This window comes from Haemaphysalis longicornis, unplaced genomic scaffold, assembly GCF_048455015.1.
Source record: "Haemaphysalis longicornis isolate Haplotype H1 unplaced genomic scaffold, Haemaphysalis longicornis Haplotype H1 scaffold_10, whole genome shotgun sequence".
In the NCBI taxonomy this organism is placed as follows: domain Eukaryota; kingdom Metazoa; phylum Arthropoda; class Arachnida; order Ixodida; family Ixodidae; genus Haemaphysalis; species Haemaphysalis longicornis.
In genome coordinates this window covers 9801097-9820875 of record NW_027526204.1, presented here as the reverse complement: position 1 = coordinate 9820875, position 19779 = coordinate 9801097, and the positions used below count along the sequence as shown (strand labels likewise).

General features: G+C 44.8%; 1 pseudogene; it reads right to left on the bottom strand.

The window, feature by feature from the left end:
* Nucleotides 1–14931: 14931 nt before the first annotated feature.
* Nucleotides 14932–19779, bottom strand: part of LOC144158100 (uncharacterized) — a 69854-nt pseudogene continuing 65006 nt past the window's right edge.

Here is a 19779-nt window from a genome sequence, read left to right as displayed (position 1 = left end):
TCACGTGGGTATGCGAAAACCTGTGACGCTCCATCCACGCGCCAGACGGTTGCGCCTTGTCATTAGCCGGGTGCCGAGTAGACGTCAAGAAGCAGGGGAGCACACGGCTACGTCACCTCGTTTGCTCTGCCACACCCTGATGTCACACGATGTCGATTTCGGTGGAAGCCTCCAGCACAGTAGTCTCGTCGGCGCTACATTTGCCCTCAATTTAGGATATGTTCCACGCGACGCATGCTGTTTATAATTTACGCAGGGAACCCTGGTGGGTAAGGGAAACGAACTGTACAATAATATCAGCCCCGAAAATTGGTATCAGTACCCCTTTAACACCGTTGGGTGGGCAGTTTAGCGCACGTGAAGTCCGCTCCCAGAAACCGCTGGTGACCTCAGCGTTCTGCGCAGGCACACTGGCGTCTGCGCTCCGCTGGCCGAAAATCCGCTCAGCTAAAACTCTCTAGTTTTGCATTTTCTTAAAAGCGGCAATATCCTTTTTATTTTTCCCAGCACAATGAAAGGTTCATGCCCTACTGGAAATCCTGACGGCATTGCACATCCTTAAAATTTCAGCTTTTCCTTCTATGCATAACGCATTGCAAATCAATGTGATTCCCATAGCAAGGGGGAAAATGGAATCAGTTTGTGAGAATGAAATATCAAGCTATGTCATAATAACAGTGTTTACAAACTGCTATTTTCCCTTGTTAATGTATATATTATTCGACCAGGAGCATAGCCTGAGGGGGAACTTTCAGAGACTGAAAAAATAAATGAAAAACGATTTTGATAATTTATAAAACGAAATGAAAGAAAAAAATGCGCCCACCTCCCCGCGAGGGGAACCCTGTGTAGATGCGACGCATCGTGGGGTTTACTTGGTGTTTCCGTTGGATTGATTCTGAAATCGCGTGAAACGTGTCGGGAACGCGTATGATTATTATGTTTTATGATTATTATTATGTTTTCTTGGCCAATCTTGGTCGATCTTTCTGAGTGGTATGCTTGGGGCTTCGCTGTCGCAACGACCTTTACTCCATCATTGTTGCTGTAAGTGGGAGCTTCTTTTCTTTTATTGCAAGTGTTAATCATTGCCCCATCATGCGTTGTATCAGTAGCATCTTGACGTAGTTTGAATGAGTCAAGGATATAAGGCGTGTTCGTAGCATTTGATTCTGTCTCGGTTTTGTGGCGCAGTGGGAAGAGCACCACGTACCTCGCGTTCCGCCCACTGGGTCGTGGGATCGAAACCGGGCGCCGCTAACTATTATTTTTTTTATAGTGTAGGGGGAGGGGTGTGGACGGACAACGCCGTATGGAGGGAAAAGGCGAGTGAATGAGATGCAGTAGCATCTAAAACGGAAATAGCATGTAAATGACACGTGCTTACAGGGTGATTCATAGTGATTGGGAACTTCCACACTTATGACTGTAACAGGGCTGGACGAAGCTACTCGGGTGCCCATTCATTGAGCTTACTCGAAACACCAAAAAAATATTTTTTTCTGCATCCTGTCTGCACTACGCTGTTATTAAACCTGTGAATAATTGTCATTCATATGCTGAGATCAAAGTTGGGGGGGGGGGGGGGAGCATGTAACTGTCCGGCGCTTTCTGTCTTTGCATGGGGCGTTTCTTCTGAAAATGATCAATTATACATTGTCGCTAAAGTATCTTTGGACAATATGATCATGGTTCACGCACAGCGATTATGGCTCTTCGTTAAACAGCCAGCGCCTGATTTTCAATTCTCGCGCGCTAGTAGAAAGCATGCCGATACCGTTTAGGACTGCGATATTCCCGTCTACCGACGATAAATTGAGTAGCTTCAGTTCGCACGCAAAATAGATAGATAAAAGCACCTAGAAGCTCAGCAATAAAAGACGAAATGTTGTAGGTATATTTAAAAAGGCAAATAACACTGACTAGAAGCGACATCGTCGCGTTCCTTGTTGTCGTTTCCTCCTCTTCAAAATGGCTCTGTTTTTCTTTTCTTTTTTTTTCACGCCCAGTGTCGCGTCGCTTCGAGCTGTCGTTTTGCTTCTCGTGAGGAGCAGCGCTATTTTTTTCGGCTTTCTACGATCACAGTACTCCCGAACCAAGGAAAACACGCATTTCTAACGCTAAAATCCCGTCATTCCCAAAGACGGCCAGCAGTTTACAGAATCCGGCCCCTTGTATGACTAGAACTTGAGTATGCACAAACCGGCAGCGGCTTGATAACTGCTAATTCGATTACGTCTGGTGTGCGTGGTCGCAACACTTGACACGGGGGAACAAGGACGATCCGCAGACAACGATACGTCGCACGCTGCCGAACAAGCTTTCACACACGTATCTAGAAAAAGGGAAAGGGGGAGAAAGAGCACTGCACGAAACGCGAAGTTACCGTAACCACTACATAAATATCATAATGGGACATCTTGAAGGTAGCGCACTTAAACACGGACACTAGCGAAAGAAGTGCGCTACCTTCAAGATGTCCCATTTGCATTACCAACTAGCCCAGTTGTCACTTCTTCTACACATAAATATCAGTCAGAGCAGGCAATACTAGCTACAGGGCATCCGTAATTGAAAATAAATCTAATCCACACAAGCTCCCACGGCAAGTCTGGTCCTTCCTCGACGAACCTTCGGTCTTTTTACAACGAAGCTGTATACCTCTCGTTGGTGGAAAAATGTCGTGGCGTAAACGCAAAACGCACTGCAGGAAAGCCAACTTTCACTGGCAATGGTGATGATAGTAGATGAATTCAAGAAAAAAAACAGTTCCCGTGTTCGGATTCGAACATGGGTCCTCCGCGATATGTAGCCGATGTCAATGCGATTGTGCCATTCCGACGCGGTCGAAGCCGTTCGCATTTGGAGAGGGGTACATGGACGTACCCAGTAATTAAACATAAATATGCACCCCTCAGTCAAACGGCTACGATGGTTTAAAATTCGTTTCAATAAGCATCATACCGCATATGATGGATGATAAGGTCCTGTGAACAATGGGAACACCCTCGCACGCGTTCCCGGTAAAGGTTAGGTTGCAGCTGCTTTCGAAAGGGCCGTTTGATCTCATTTGAAACTCTCATGTGAAGTGCAAACCGCATAATGGTTTATAACCAAGCCTGCGGCAATGGGAGCACGTTCCTTCACCCCGCGTGTGTTTCCCGGTTGCATAAAATGTAGCGAAAATGGTCGCAGAACCAATCACGGTCTACAACAGCGACCACAAAGCGATTATCACTACCATTACTCTAAAGTAAGAATAAAACATACCCCCCATCAGCATGTGTGGTGTTTCATACAGCTTCGCTGGACATTTACGTTCGCAGGGCGGGATGGTGGCCACATTTTTTTCCTTTAGCGGAGGTGGTTAGTATATTTAACCATTACTTCCCTCTAATATTGTCACCGGTCACGATTGTTTACTGCTTTAAAAGGGAATTGCGATCGCAGCACCAAGATGTAAAACATGCGCGCCTTCGCTGCGCGTGGGACATGAAATAACAGGCGTCAGGGAATAGTTTTCCGTCTGTATGGTCAAAGCTAAAGGCCAACAATCAAACAACGTAGAGATATCTTCCCTCTCGCATCTACCCCCACGATACGAGTTGTTGTTTAGCGCCGCCCTTGTAACTTTCCTCAACTGTGACATTTTAAGTTCACGGGAGCTGCGTAGATGGCGCTACCTAGCAATTTATCCCAGGGACCTATGTCACTTCTAATATTTTTTTGCAATTTCTGAACTTTTTCGTTGATAACTGCTGTATGTTGAATAAACGAATCACAGCCAGCTACCTTAACATTGCATACACACAAAGAAAACATTGAAACTGTGCTAAACATATTTCGCGACGAGCTTTTACCCCTCATAAGCAGAGAAAATAAGCATTAAAAGGATATCTGTACAAACGTTATAAAGCAAACGCGCGAGGTACAGTAGATGTACCACCAAAAATGTTTGTCACCAAAATGTCGTCCTTTCACCACCAAAGCTAAATCAAAAAAAAAAAAAAAACAGCTGCGGCGTCTGGAATCGACACCCCTTCCCTGCAAAATGAAATCAACGCAAAGTGCCTGAGGTAAAACCGCTCGGCCATCGGCACATGGAAGCGCTGAATGAAGAGTGCGCTTATGTAGCTGCTAGGCGATAACAGCGACTGTGTTTCAGAAATTGTCAATTTGGAACGCTTTATCGTCCGCGTGATGACTTGTCGTTTGCACGCAAGAGAAGCCAAGTCCCTGCTCTAGCTATATCAGTTAACACAACTTGCACTTCAGCCACTGTGTTGTCACTAGGCGCGTTTTTGTGGCTGAAAGTGGCCCCAAATTTTAGCTGCTTCCATAGGCTCCCATTGTTTAAACTTCATTCGCTGTGGGAACAACTAATGTTGCGTGCGCAAACGTGCTGTGGCCTTTAAAATGTTCGCAGTGATTACTGGAAGCGCTCCCCGTCCTCACAAATTCAATTTATGCCCTGTATTTTTAATTAAATTGAAAACACACCCTCTTCCCATTGAAAACGCGCGTGCTTCGCGTCGGGGCCACCAGGGGCGTCGTTGCTTCGTGTCCCAGATTTCTGGATATGATCACCTTTAAGGAACCCTGCTTGTTCTTTAGGTTGACTGAAATCTAAGGTTGCAGAAATTCTGTTAGCGATTACCTTGGTACGTACCTTGTAGACGACTGACAGTAAGCTGGTCGGCCTGTAATTTTTCAAGTGCTTCATGCGGCCTTTCTTATGGATTAGGATGATGTTCGCGTTCTTCCAAGATTCCAGTGCACTTGCGGATATTAGGCATTGCGTATACAAGTTTTCCAGTGTTTCAAGTACAATTTCTCCGCCATCCTTCAAGAGGTCTCCTGTTATCTGATCCTCCCCAGATGCTTTGCCCCCTTTCGTTTCTTTCAAAGCCTCCCTTACTTGTTCGGTCCATGGTGCCCCCGACTTCTACTGCACAATCCGTGATAATGCGCGTAAGGTTGTCGCTGGCTTCCTGTGTCGTAAGCTCGGCTTTATCGTTAAGAGCTAAATATCGATTCTGCGGCACGATCCTGAATTCTTCTGCTTTACGTCTTACTGTTAGCTCATTTATCGGCTTCTTTCGTACTAGCTTGTTGCGGTCCCTCCTCAAATCTAGCCTAATTCGAGATCTTACCATACGGTGGTCACTACACCTTACCCTTCCGAGGACTTCCACATCCTGCACGACCGCAGAGTTAACGCATAATATGAAGTCTATTTCATTTTTATGCTCCCCATTCGGGCTCCTCTAGGTCCACTTCCGACTCTCCCGTTTACAGAAGAAAGTATTCATTATGCGTAGGTTATTCCGTTCTGCAAACTCAACTAGTAGGTCCCCCCTCCTATTTCTACAGCCCAGACCATTGTTCCCAACTGCCTTGCGTCCACCCTGATTCTTGCCTACTTTAGCATTGAAGTCCCCGATAACAATGGTATACTGTGTTTTTACTTTAGCCATTGCCGATTCCACGTCTTCACAGAAGCGTTCCACTACTAGGTAGTCGTGGCTGGATGTGGGCGCGTAACCCTGCACCACCTTGACCTTGTACCTCTTATTGAGCCTAATTACAAGACCTGCTGCCCTTTCGTCAATGCTGTAGTATACTTCTACGTTGCCAGCTATGCCTTTTTTGACTGGAAGTCCCACTCCCAGTTCTCTTCTGTCCTCTAGAGCGCGGTAACATAGGACGTGTCCATTTCTTAGCACCGTAAATGCTTCGCCTGCCCTCCTCACCCCGCTAAGCCTTATTACATCCCATTTAATGCCCTCTAATTCCTCGCTAGATAAGGTTCGCGCGTTAAACGTTGCCATGTTCAGATTCCATTGGCGGCCTGTCCGGATCTAGGGATTCTTAGCACCCTCTGCTGCGTCACAGGTCTGACCGCCGCCGTGGTCAGTTGCTTCGCAGCCGCTTGGGACTGAGGGCCGAGGGTTAATTGGCGTATTCATGAGAGGTTGTGGCCGTTACTACACCAGGGTGGCCAATCCTGCTCTGGTGAGGGAGTGTATTACCGGCAATGGTCGCCAGGGTTAGGCCGCACCTACGGTTGCTTACAGTCTGCCTTTTCACTCTCAAAACAGGCAGGAAAAGTAACAGGCCAACATTATATTGCGTACTGCATACAAAGCGGCTCTCGATTTTCCCAACTACATGGCAAATGAAAAACTCATGAATCTCGGCGTGTCTAACACTTTTGAAGAAATTTGTGAAGCTGCCCTTGTTTCACAAAAGGAAAGGCAGCAAAAGACGAGAACTGGCAGGGCCATTCTGCAAAGAGTACGCTCCAGGTTAGATGTACAATCAATTATCGACAAAGAAGACCTAAGCAAAGCCGCCATAGAGAAATTGAAAGCGCTCCCCACTCCAAGAAACATGGACGCCCACATGCATGAATACAGAAGGAAAGCCAGGGTCGATTTTCTACGCAGAAAGTTAAAAAAAAGCTCAAACGTTGTATATACAGACGCTGCCTTTTATGACAAGACCAATGCTTCCCTAGTCACCGCCGACCAAGAAGGAGTAATCAGGGACTTCCTAATATTAACGAACACCAGTACAGAGGAGGCCGAAACTGGGGCTCTTCTATTGGCCGTAAGGTATGGTTAATTCCAAGGAAAAAGCCTCCAAATAGTTACAGACTCTAAGAAAGCCGTACAAAACATTATAAATGGCCCAATCCACAAAAGGCTCACAAAAATTGTACCTCTAAATATCGCTAAGTTCCAAAATATCATTTGGACACCGGGACATGAGGAGCTTGAGGGTAATGAGAGAGCAGACCAAGCTGCGCTTGAACTTACTAACCGCTCAGCCAGTAGTCCTAGCTTACTTACCCCTCTCCCCAATACCTTGTGTGAGCCACTCAACATTCAAAGAACAGCCAGAGCTCTCGTTCCTTCAATAGATAAAAGCTTAACCGCTGCAGAGCACCAGTCTTTCAGACAAATACAGGCGAACACCTATCCAAACATCCTCAGGCTATCCAAGATATTCCCCGAGAAATTCTGAAACGCATGTAATAATTGCGGTGAAATATCCACCCTATTCCATGGATCCTGGGGTTGTCGTATATATGGCCCTCAGTAAACACCAACACCAATATTTATGAGCTATGGGAGGCAGCTCTGGCCAGCTCTGACCCTGGGGTTCAGAAGTGTCAGATCTTTAGGGCCAAGACTGGGGCAGAGGAAACAGGGGCCCTAGAAGGAGGGAACCTACCCTTGTTCAATCAAGACCTTTCATTTCAAATAAACGTTTCATCTCTAACTTGCTGAAAAAGGGCGGTATGGTTATAGGGCGATAGTTATTTAACACACCACGATCACCTTTCTTAAGAACCGGAACTACTTTTCCTTTCCTAAGTTCAGGCGGAAAAACGCCAGACCTAAAAATGTTGTTAATGGCATGGGCGATTACAATGGGAAGTTTGTTGGCGACAAGTTTTACCCTGGCAGCATGGATTCCATCCAATCCAGCACCACAACTTTCCAGGGCTTTGATCACTTCACTATTTCCTCGGGTGATGTGGGCTGCAAGTAGAATGAAAGGGGACAGCGAGTGCAAGGTGCAAAATTTGATGTTGTGCTAGAACTGTAATTACAGAAATAGTCATAAAACATTAGCTATTTCAGCAGGGTTGCTAAAAGCATTTGTGCCATCACTAACCTGTTTTATTTCAGGTGTGTGGTGCGACTGATTTAAAAATTTTTTTATGACTTTCCAGTTCCTATAGGTATTGTTGCCATTTTTATTTATTTGATCGATATAGTACTTTTTCTTTGCTACTTTTAATAGCATGGTCAGCTTATTTGAATAATGCTTGAACCAATTCAAGAGAGGCATATTGAATGGTTGGCGCCGAACTTCCTTTCGTAGGTTAGACCGCTTGCGTATGGAGCGTAAAAACCCGTCGGTTAGCCAGGGATTTCTAGGAACATTAATTGCTTTTTGGTAGCAGCGAAGAGTCGTGCATGCAGTAATCGCATCAATTGTTTTCCCAGACAGGCTGTTACAGGCAGCATTGGGATCATTGTTACTTAAAACATCACTCCAGTCGGCCCAACTGATTAATAGACAAAATTTACTTTTATCAAACGATTGCTTGTGAAACATTTGGCGTAATTTCCATCGGGCTTTCAGTTAACATAAAAACGGCACAATGATCTGTTATGTCACAGTCTACGACTCTAGCGCTCTGAGAGAAGGAAACATTGGAGAGAATATGATCAATTACTGTGCCCAGGCCATGGCCGGAAGAACGAGTCAGCAAGTTAATTAATGATTGCAAACACCATGATCCAGAATGCAGTTAATATATTCCGAGCATGAACTGTCAGTGAGGTCTGTTATGCTTATGTTAACATCGCCAGTAATAATTATGTTTTTGTTTTGGTACGTAGGACAGCTTAAAATGTTTTTAAGTTCATTGCAGAAGTCAGAATAAGATGAAGCGGGGGAGCGATATATTGAACCAACAACCGTTTGCCTATTTGGCAGGAAAGACTGGTCAAACTAAAGCGAGACAGACTCACACTTATCAGTAAAAAATTTTAAGTCATAGCGGCGAGAGTACCTCAGTGAGTTAGAAACATACATCCACCATGATGGCTTTCTGGGTGATGGAAAAATTCGGATATATAACCAGCTAAGCCGAACAGTCGGTCATTAGTAGGTGATAGCCAAGTTTCGGAAAGGCATATAAGAGAAAAGGTTTTCTCCGCGAGGGTTAGGAAAATAACTAATTCGTCATAATGCTTAGAAAGCTTCGTATGTTGAAATGAATGAGCGACTTTTGTTTTAAACAGGTGCTTTGAAGGAGCAGCTTTGTTGGTCAGCCGAGTAATAATCCATGTCTTGCATGGAAAGCTAGGGACTTAAAATGATTTCCGAGAAAATGGCCAGGTCACTGACTTTCGAGATACGGTGTATGCGATCACCCTGTGTTTTCTTGCCTTTCTACGGCAGTTTTCAACCCACAGAAACTGCCACTTCATCTCGTTCTTTTTGGCCAAAGCTTGAGCGAAGAAGCGTTTCTTTTGGTCATTCACGTACACAGGCTGTTGCGAATGGCTTTAAAGCCGATAGCACCAGCGGTTAATCGAGCCTTCTTCGCTTTGCCGGCGAATTGAGTTTTTTAGTACGTGAGAAAAACCTTGCTATCATGTGCTGCTCGTTATTTTTGGCTGGAACACAATGAACCACGTCTATATCGGCAGCGCTTATCGGGAACTCAACTTTTTCACCGAACTGCTGCAGTATGGCGAACCAGTCCTCAGCCTGCGTCACGGGCACGCCTTTTATTTCGATATTATTCTGTCTCGAATGTTGTTCCATCTCAGACATGCGTTGGGTCAGCTGCTCATTTTTTTTTTTCGTGAGCTCTTTGTTCTCCTTTTGCAGCAACTCTTGGTTCTTTTTTACTTCCTCATAAAGCCCATTGAAAAGTTTAAGTCTCTCATGCATTTCTCCTAGTTACTTGCGAAGTACTTAAACTTATTTGAGTAATTCAGCGTTGGTAGGTATTTGAACAGTTCTACTACACGACAGCAACTTGGGCAGAAACGGCACGGCAAAAAAAAAAACAACCGACACTGCAGCAGTCTGCCAATTACACTAACCTGAGGGAAATCAACAAAGGCGAGAGTTAGGGTGATGTCGTTTGCCGTGACCACCGCTGCCAAGTGAAGGCTGCACGGTGGTGGGCTTGCTTTTGTAGGCTCTAGAGACTGAGGAGGTCAGGGGAGAGGGATTGGTGTTTATCCTGCGGGTGGGCGGTGATTCGGCAACGTCAGGCGCAGCTCGGCAATAACAGCGACACGTTTTCTGTGATCGCTCCTTCTTGTTCCCTTGAAATGCCTGGGTTGCTGCCAGCCGGATTTTTGACGGCCGTAACCTGAGGGAAATGAACACAGCCGAGAGTTAGGGTGATGTCCAATTGCTTCATATTCTAGTGTCATTAGCGCGTATACTACAACCTGCCCACACTGAGTAGTTACGCATTTATTTCCCGAGATTCAGCCACTGCGACCGCTTTGTTGCTTGATGCCCGCCTATATCAGGTTCTGTGGTAACAAGGGCTCGGCACAAAAGGGGTGAGATTTGTATCGTTCGCACTTATCGCAAACTTTTACGGCTACAGTGCACTGCCCTCAGTGGGTGATGTGAATGGAGGGAAAGAAAGGTGCGTTTCAGCGAATCTGGAAAGTGCGAAACGTACGATCGGGGCGCACCGAGTAATGTCAGCGAGTGCCAAACAGCAGTTTTGTTTCGCGCAGTCCCTTGAACACGAAAAAAGGCCGCTCATTTTCAGGAGGAGAGAAAGTGAGGCGGGGGTATGGGTACGGAGATTGCCGGCTTATCGTCGGCCCACACTTTTATTCACGGCTCATAAAGCAGCGCCCCGGTGCCTGCCCGTCGTCGACGTATACGAGCGGGCCCCGCCGCGTCTACACAGACGGTGTGTCTTCGGGAATGCCGAGCCATTTTTTGCGTCATTTTTTACGTGGTTTGCACGCTTTGCGTTGCACGTTTTTAGCGTGATTTGCGAGAATTCATTTTTGTAGCAAATAGGTCTAGAGCGGCGTTCTAGGAGATTGCGGACAACCCCAACGAGTCCTTGCCCACGGTTTATGTTTTCAACATAATTCTGTTTTTATGACACGACTTCAAGCAGAGCCAACTTGTCTTGTAAATATTGGCACACTTGCCCTCTGGTGCTTTTGATGGGTCCGTTTAACCAATTGAGGATGTGGCGAAAGGATATGAAAGGCGTCTTGCCCAAATACAGGCATTTGAACGGTGAAATTCTCCCCATAGCTCCCGCGCATTGAAGCGAGTTAATACAGACATTTAGAGCGAGAGATAGATAAAGAAAGAGGAGGAGAGATAAAGGGAGTGAAAGAGAGAGGTTTCTCTGAAAGAAGCGCATGAAAGAAGCAAGGCCGCGGACTGGAGCCCCCCCGATGGCAAAGCTCGGCGCACTGAAATGGATCCCCATTCTTTAGTAGTTTACCGCTTTTCTTTGCTCCCTTTTTCTGATGGCAACATTCACAAGACATAAAAACTAGAGGACGCCATTGAGGGGTAGGCTCCAGCGAACCAAGAGTGAGAATGCTATAATTCAACCAGCACTCTTCCTTACGGCTGCCTCTGCAATAGCTGTGCACGTGCTCACGCCGCCAACTAGCACAGCAAAAGTGCTGGAACTGGGGTTTGTTGGCGTAAAGAAATGACGCCTTACAGGTAGCCGGTGATTGTGGTAGCGTGGGCAGTATCGGGCTCCGTAAAAAAGACATTGGTATCTCTCAAATGTAGAGCTGTGTTCTGTTATGCCCCTGTTTTAAAACTGAATTCCCGCCTTCCCATTCCACCACCTGTTTCCGGCATTCCTTGTTGCATAGTGTTCGCCTCCATTGTTTGACGCCAACACGAAGAACAAATAAAAACATTTGGTTACTAGTTAGCGCAAGTGTTAGTATCATTCTCTCTTTTTCCCGTTCGACACGCGGTGGTTGGCATTGCACGGAAACAACAAATATGATGTGAATTTGCGTGTTTACAGGGTGATATCTGTTATCAAGGTGATTGATGGCAAAGAAATATATTGTATTTGGTGTAAACAAGAGTAATTCAATATAAACAGAAAGGAGGCATTTTTTCTGCTGTCAGAGGCAAGAAGGCTCGAAGATTTTAATCTTAGGGGACGGAAAGGAATATTTTATTGAACATTCCTCTTCCGAAGACACTCGCGGTGTTTTTACGCGCCATGTAATATGGAATCTATTGAAGGACAGCACTTAGGGCGACAGGGGAGAATCGTGTCGACCAGCTGCTCGCCTGCCTGTGCTTTGACCGCCATATTGCCCGCCACCCGCGGTGCTCTCTCTGACTGACCTCCTCAAGTTAGGCACACTCCTAACAAACACACTCACCCATCCTATGCCAAGCATACGTGCGTCTTCGGTCGGCAGGACGCAACTATATCAGCCCAACACTTCCTTCGTCGATATTTTCATTTCATTTCATTTATTTACTCTCAATGAACAAGGCGTTACAGAGAGTAGTGGTGAAAAAACGAAATAACAATCTGTACAAACAAATGGAGCATGTTAAAAAAGGGTATGAGTTCATGATACTCTTGAAGTTGGCAGGGTCAGTGATTGATGCGATGGAAGCGGGAAGGTGATTCCAGTCTGAGCTTGTTGTGGGCACGAATGAATTAAAATGAATGTTTGTACGGCTACTTGGAATTCCAACTTTGAAGTGGTGATCGCTGCGGGATGAAATGTAGGATGGCGGCAAAAAAAGAGAGTTACTCAGTGAGGGTATGGTATGGTAAATCTTGTGGAAGAGGCACAGGCGCGAGATTTTGCGGCGAAGTGATAGGCTAGGTAGGTTTAAGGTTGACTTCATATGAGTTACGCTTGCTGTACGGGAATAGTTGGGCAAAATGAAGCGAGCGGCGCGATTTTGAATTGCTTCGAAGCTACTGATATGAACGTTTACGCGTGGATCCCATACAGATGATGAATATTCGAGCTTAGGTCGCACTAATGTTTTATAGAGAAGTTTCAGTTCCATCGGGGCCAGGGAGAAGTTACGGCGTAAATAACCAAGAGTTCGGTTAGCACTGTTTATAAAAAGGTCAATGTGAGTCTGCCAGGAAAGGTTGTCAGAAATTGTAGCGCCAAGGTACTTGTAAGTGCTAACTTTAGTAAGGGGGGAATTATTAAGTACGTTGTTAGTAGAAATAGTACATGTCCGACGTCAAACTCTCATTATCTGGCATTTAGTAACATTAAGGTTCATTAGCCAAGTATCGCACCAAGATGAAACATTGTCTAAGTCACACTGAAGGGCAAGGTGGTCAGAAGGGGTTTTAATTTCGCGGTAAAAAACAAAATCATCGGCGAAAAGCTTTATAGAAAAGGGATGTTATGTGGCAAGTCGTTAATGTAAATTAGGAAGAGTAGTGGGCCAAGAACAGATCCTTGTGGGACGCCAGAGGTTACGGGTGAGAGGGGGGAATTGGATTCATTAGCAGTTACAAATTGGGAGCGATCTGTTAGAAAGTATTCAATCCATTTTAATATGTTAGAATCAAGATTAAATTTGCTTAGTTTTAGCAGTAGTAGTTTATGGCATACAGTGTCAAAAGCTTTAGCAAAGTCGAGAAAAATACAGCCAACAAGGCAAGAAGCGTCAATGGCAAGAAATAGGTCATTAGTAAAGCAGAGAAGTTGGGCCTCACACGAGTACTTTTTCCGGAATCCATGCTGGTGATCACTAAGGAAGGAGTTGTTTTCTAAAAAAGTGATTATGTGGGAATAGATGACGTGTTCCATGAGCTTACACGGTATACTTGTTAACGATATGGGCCTGTAATTGCGGGGGTTATGAACGTCACCTGATTTGTGAAGAGGAACAACCTTTCCCGCTTTCCAGTCGCCCGGAAGGGAATGACATTCCAAAAACTGTGTGAAAAGCTTACATAAAATTACAGATGAGTAAACAGAGGTATTATGCAAAAACTTTGCACAGATACCGTGTTCACCTGGAGCGCTGGCTAATTTCATGTTTTCGATCAATTTTCGTATGCCAGAACAGTCAAATATCAGTGGTTCCACTGGAACAAAGTGGTGAGGGGGGTGTCGGGAAAAGAAAGGGCTGCAGATTTAACAAAGCACGATGGAAACACAGAGCTTAAAATGACACAACGCTTCGTTTGGTACACGGCTGTTATCATCATGGATTAATTCTATCGCCTTTTTTTCATTTCCGGTAATCATCTGCCAAAATTTCTGTGGGTTAGTTGCAAGCAGGCAGGGAAGCGTTTGTTGATAATAAGTTTCTTTTGCGACGGATAATGCGCGAGCGTACTCGTCAACTGCGTGAAGATAAGCGGACCACCTTCCGCGTTGTTAGTTAGCTTTGCCCTTCGAAAAATTCGTTTCTTTTTGTTGAGTAGTCGTTTTAGTGTAAGTGTGAACCAAGGGGACTTTGCGTTTTGCCCAATTCTGCGGAATGGAATATAACGATTGGTAAGTTCTGCTACCTTCTGCTTAAACAAATTCCAGTTTTGTTGCAGGGATCTTTCCAGAAAATTCGAAAGGTAATCGTTTAGGAAAACCTGAAGCTCATTATTAATTGAAACATAGTCAGATCTTTTGTAGTCCCTAAAAACTTTTGACCTATCACTTCTTTTAGTTGTTTTAGTCATGTTAAAATGAATAGCTAGATGGTCGCTTACGCCCGGAATAACTGATAGGGATTTAATTAGGTCGGGATGCGTGTTCAGCACTAAGTCTAGAACTGTGGAGGTAGACAAAGTAATGCGGGTTGGAGCATTAACCAGCTGGGTAAGGTTAAAATCTCAACACACGTCAAGAAAGGCAGCACTGTCAGCAGAAGGTTTGGATATTGTTGGAAAAGGGGGAGACCACGAAACATTAGATAAGTTTCTCACCTAGGATAAACATAGGCACAGCCGGAAACATTACTCGCAACTTATTTAGGACATCGTGTAAATCATTTGCGAAGCCGGTAGTTAGGTTAGGATGCCGGTAGCAGCCACAAACAATGATATCTCTGTGGTTAATGCGAACACACGCGACAACAATTTCAAGCGGCGAAACAACACGCACATTTAACGAGCTGATCTCGTCGCTAATAGCAATCAATACGCCGTCCCCACACCTCGTACCCCGGTCACAGCGGTAGAACTTAAACTTTTTTGAACAGTTAAATATTTCGTGATTTTCTATTTTCGCGGACAGCCAGGTTTCAGTTACTATGACGACATCAGCTAGACATGTATCTATTAGTGCAGATAGGGCATCACGCTTGTTAGTAACACTTCGAGAATTACATAGTAAAAAAGAAAATTCATGCGCTCGAAAATGCTTATCTTATCTATCGTAATGAAGGAGGAGCGCAGGCCCCTGCGCTTTCTGCGTTGGTTGCTTGGGGGGCAACGTGTACGGGGTTATCATAAATAGGCCCAGCCTCAGTTACACGATCGGTGACCGGACAATAAACGTAGGCTTTCTTGTTAATTAGTATCTTGTTATACTTGAGGTAATATGGCTGCCCAGTGGTTCTCGCGAAATTTAAAAGCTTTTTCTGGATGCTGCGCGTGGACCTGCAGAAATGAACCTGGGAGTGCTACGAAGCATACAAAGACACCTTCCCTTGTTTTGAAAGAACTAAAACGAACAATAACAGGTCGACATTTGTTCTGCACAAATGTTCCAATCCTGTGTACACGGGAGATGGCTTCATTAGGAAGTTCCCGTTTTAGGGACGCAGACAGGATTTCACGGACTTTTAGCTCAGACTCAGCCCAGGTTTCTGAGACAGAATCTAATAGCCCATAAAAATTAGGTTATCTCTACGAGAGCGATCCTCGAAGTCATCAAGCCGTGAACTGAGAGCGGCACTTTCGTGTCGCGCGGCAGCCGTTACGAGATCTTGCATCTGTGTATCGTCTGGAACGCTTTCGAGGGAAGTAACCTCCTGTTCAAGTACAGTTAGTCGAGCGGTTAAATCTGTTACTTTGGAATCAAGTAGCAACTGGTTTTCTTTAACTTCGTTAATAGACTTCTGCAAGTTGTCATGACGCTCATCCAAGTGTGCGGTTAGTTTGGTGATGGCGGCTAATACTTCGCTGTTCGGACCGGGGTTATGTTCTATATCCCCGCAAAGAAGTTCCTTTACAACGAGAAAACAATCTGCGATTATATCAAGCAACACATGTGGGCATGGAAGGAGCAGCAGACAATAGTTACTAGATCGCTTAGCGTTATAATCTTGGGAGGGACCAACCTGGGCGAAAAGCAAAAAGTGGTTGGATGAGACCATTGTGGCGGCCGCTCCGTTCCACTGCCCACTGAGGTGCGCGGTGCAAGGCTGGCTGTATTGGTAGCTTTCTGGGTGGCTTGACGATGTCGATGCGGTTGGCTTGATGGCAGCTTTAGGGGTTACCGGAACGGGAGGTTGAAGTGGCACCGGGCAATAACTGCTCGGTTCGGGCAGTCGAGGGCACGTGGCGTGTGGCGTGCCAGGCGCATGTGGTTCCACGCAGACCGGCGAGCTCGTCCTGATGACTGCGAATAACTGGACGAAAAGCAAAAAGTGGTTGGATGAGACCATTGTGGCGGCCACTCCGTTCTACTGCCGTTCCACTCCGTTCCATTGAACGCAGGCTCAAGCTTGTACTCATAGCTTTCACAAATACATGAGGCCATTCAAAGACATGCAAGCGCCGAAGGCAGCTGTTTCTTAGGTTGCGAGATGTGACCGCCGAAATCCGTACCTTTCTTGCGTTCGTACCTTTCTGCATAGTCTGAAGAAATGAATGGGTGGACAGCTACACATAAGCAGGGACAAATCCTCACCACGCGGCCCGCGCACGCAACGCGACGCCTTACCGTTCGGCGCCCCACGTTGCCCTCTCTGCGTTCATGCAACGAGCCCCTCGTTGCTCATCAAATCAGGCAACACGCATAGCGACGGCGTCCGTTCTGGAAGCCTTGATGGGGAAGAGAGGGTTTATCGTCAGTGGACTCCTCTCAACAGACTGTACACCGTTAGTCACTGCAACGGGGTATAAAGAGAAGTAAGCGTCACCACAAGTTGTCAGAGTAGCGCTGAAGCCGCATGAAAATGCGGTTATGTAACATAAGGTTGCGGAGATGTTACAAAGTCGCCCATACAGCACAATAGGTAGGGCATTGGACGTGCTTTCAGACAGCGTATGTTCGGTAATCACTGCAGCGCATGTTTTTCTACACTTTCCTTTATGGTATTCCAAAATGATTCATTGCATCCAAAGAAAAACGAATACCCGCCACATAACTTCCGTGTGCTTTCTTCGGTGCACCTGAGTTCTTCGCTTTCTTCTCGTATCGTTTGTGCAACGATCCCATCTTTTATATGTATATAGGTATGTATAGTTCAAAAAGAGGTTACTGGCTTTAAGGTCAACTGTACGATTTAGTAGCCACAGCGAAAGCTTTATTCTAACGTTTCGACCGGGGAGCGGTTTTCGGTCATCAGCAAAACGTTTAAAAGAGTTTTTCTCTGAAACTACTAATCGTATACATACATACATACATACATACATACATACATACATACATACATACATACATACATACATACATACATACATACATACATACATACATACATACATACATACATACATACATACATACATACATACATACATACATACATACATACATGCATGCATGCATACATACATACATACATACATACATATGTGTGTGTGCGCTCGTTTGCTTGTCGGTGAGGACCTGGGACCTTTTTGATGAAAGTGTACGTATATATATATGTAGACCGAGAAAGAGAACGACATTAGGCCAGTTCTGCGCCCGTGAGATCTGCTGAAACAGCGCAGCTGTTTCAGCAGATTTCCTCAGCAGATTTGCTGGTTGCTCAAAACGCCACGCCTTGCGGTATGTACCCACTCAATATAAGTTATAGCATTACAGCCTAGATAACAAAGTCAATAATGACAGTGTAAAAATTATTTGCAGTAGCCACGTCACTGGGGACAGTATTCCAGGGATTAAGTGTGTTGGGAAAGGCAAATATCATAAGCATTATAACGGCACTGATGCCGTCAAATTTTTCTTGGGTTATCCCGTCTCACAGTGACGTAATGAGGCTACTTTAAACAGTCATGTTTAATAATTCCTGTCTTATCACTGAAACGTTATGTAAAATATTAACGGTAATACTTTTATACGTGCTTTCAATATTTCCCACCCAACGCCATCAATAGTAGTTGTGCCCAAACAATGAAATCATATTTCGCTTTAGCACAGCGAGCTGCTTCTTTTTAAGCAGGCATGTTTTTTGGGCAAGTATATTCAAGGATTGGACTAGTATTAGTGGTGTACAACATTTTTCAACTATGTAGAGGCATACCTAAAGTCTTTCCAAAATTAATACTACAAGGAGGATGCTTTTTCTGTAACTGTGTCTTCTTGCACTGACCAATTCAAAGTGTAAGAAGATATGACACCAAGATATTTAACCATATCACAGGTTTGCGAAGCAGTTTATTTACGGTGTATGTAGTTAGCTTTTTTTATTTGTAAACTGTAGATGAAAGCACTTCCTAGTATTCAAGGCCATTTTCTATCACTCTAACTAGCAACAGTCTTGAGGTCCTTCTACAAAATTATGTGCCCTTGACACATGTAACGGGAAGATATAACACACAGTTATATTCGTACAGTATAGGGATAACTTTATATCAGCCGACAAGTCACTCATAAAGATAAAAAATAACAAGTGTTCAAGTAAGGACCCCTCTAGTAGATTAGATGACACTGCAACGGGATAAGATGACGCACCGTTGACAAAAATGCACTGTTCACGCATGTGTAGGTAGTCTTTGATCCAGCTAAGTAAGTGCTCTTGAGTTCCCAAACGATATCATTTTAACAGAAGTAGGTTGTCACCCGGTTGTGCGACACAACATTGAATGTGTTCTTCAAGTTTAAAAATACTCTGGCTATCTGTGTCCTTTTGTTCATACAAAATGCAATATTGTAAATAAATTCTGTTAATAGGATTAACTGGCCTAACCGTTACTTTGATCTAAGAATTTCAGGAAGAATAAGTCTAGTTTATTGGTTACAGCATTTTGATTATCTTGGTCCTACAAGAACATTTTTAGTGCACGTTGACTACTGCACAGGGGTCTTTCGAGGACAATGAAGCTAACCCCAACTTCATGATATTCATACCTGGGACAGTCCTAACCAATTCAACTAAATCATTATTGTTAGTGAGCAAACGACAATATTTTATTTATTTATTTATTTACCGATACTAAAGGTCAAAAATTTGACCCAAGCAGGATGGGCTATACAAAACATAGGAATGAAATGAGTACGAGTACGACATTACCGTCAGCAGCACCAAAGCAGGTTTGAAATTCAACAAAGTGATAGAATAGACTTAAATTAGTTCGTCAAAAGTGATGTGAACAGCATTTCAGCTGTTTTCCGCCAGTGATAGTTTCTCTCACTCATTATGACATTACCCCCTAATATTATATTTTCTGGTGCAAGCACTGATCGCGCCCTAATAAACTACCAAATGGCTTGATGCCATTCTAACAAGGTGATCTGTAGAATGAGCCTACTACTTTCGTGTTAAACATGTAGTCTACACCATACCAATTCAGAAAAAATCGTCTATCTTATGTAAGGACACGCTGCTCAATCTGACAAGACCATTCTTTGGAGCCTCTGTTTTGCTAAGGAAATGAGATTCTGGTAGTAAGACAGGGTGCAAAATTGAATTTTAAATCAACCTGAGAATCCAAGTGAGCGAACACCAAAACTGGCAGTACATGAGACAAGCTGTGGTGGCTCAGTGCATAAGGCATTGCTGCGGAGCCCAAGGATGCGGGCTTAATTTCCACCTGCGCTGGATGCTTTCCTGGTGGCGGCGGGAAGCTATAACGTCCGTGTGTTGAAATTTCGGCGCACGGTCAAGGTCCCCGGGTTGTTGATGTCTATCTGGCGCCCTCCACTACAGCACGACTCATAGCCCAGGTGTAGGTACTAAATTTGATTGATTTATTGTACGGGTTAACACGCCGACGCCACGCAGGCAATGAGGAGCGCCGTAGTGGAGGGCTCCGGATTGAGTTCGACCACCTGGGGATCTTTAACGTGCGCCAAAATCTCGTACACACGGGCATTTTTGCTTTCC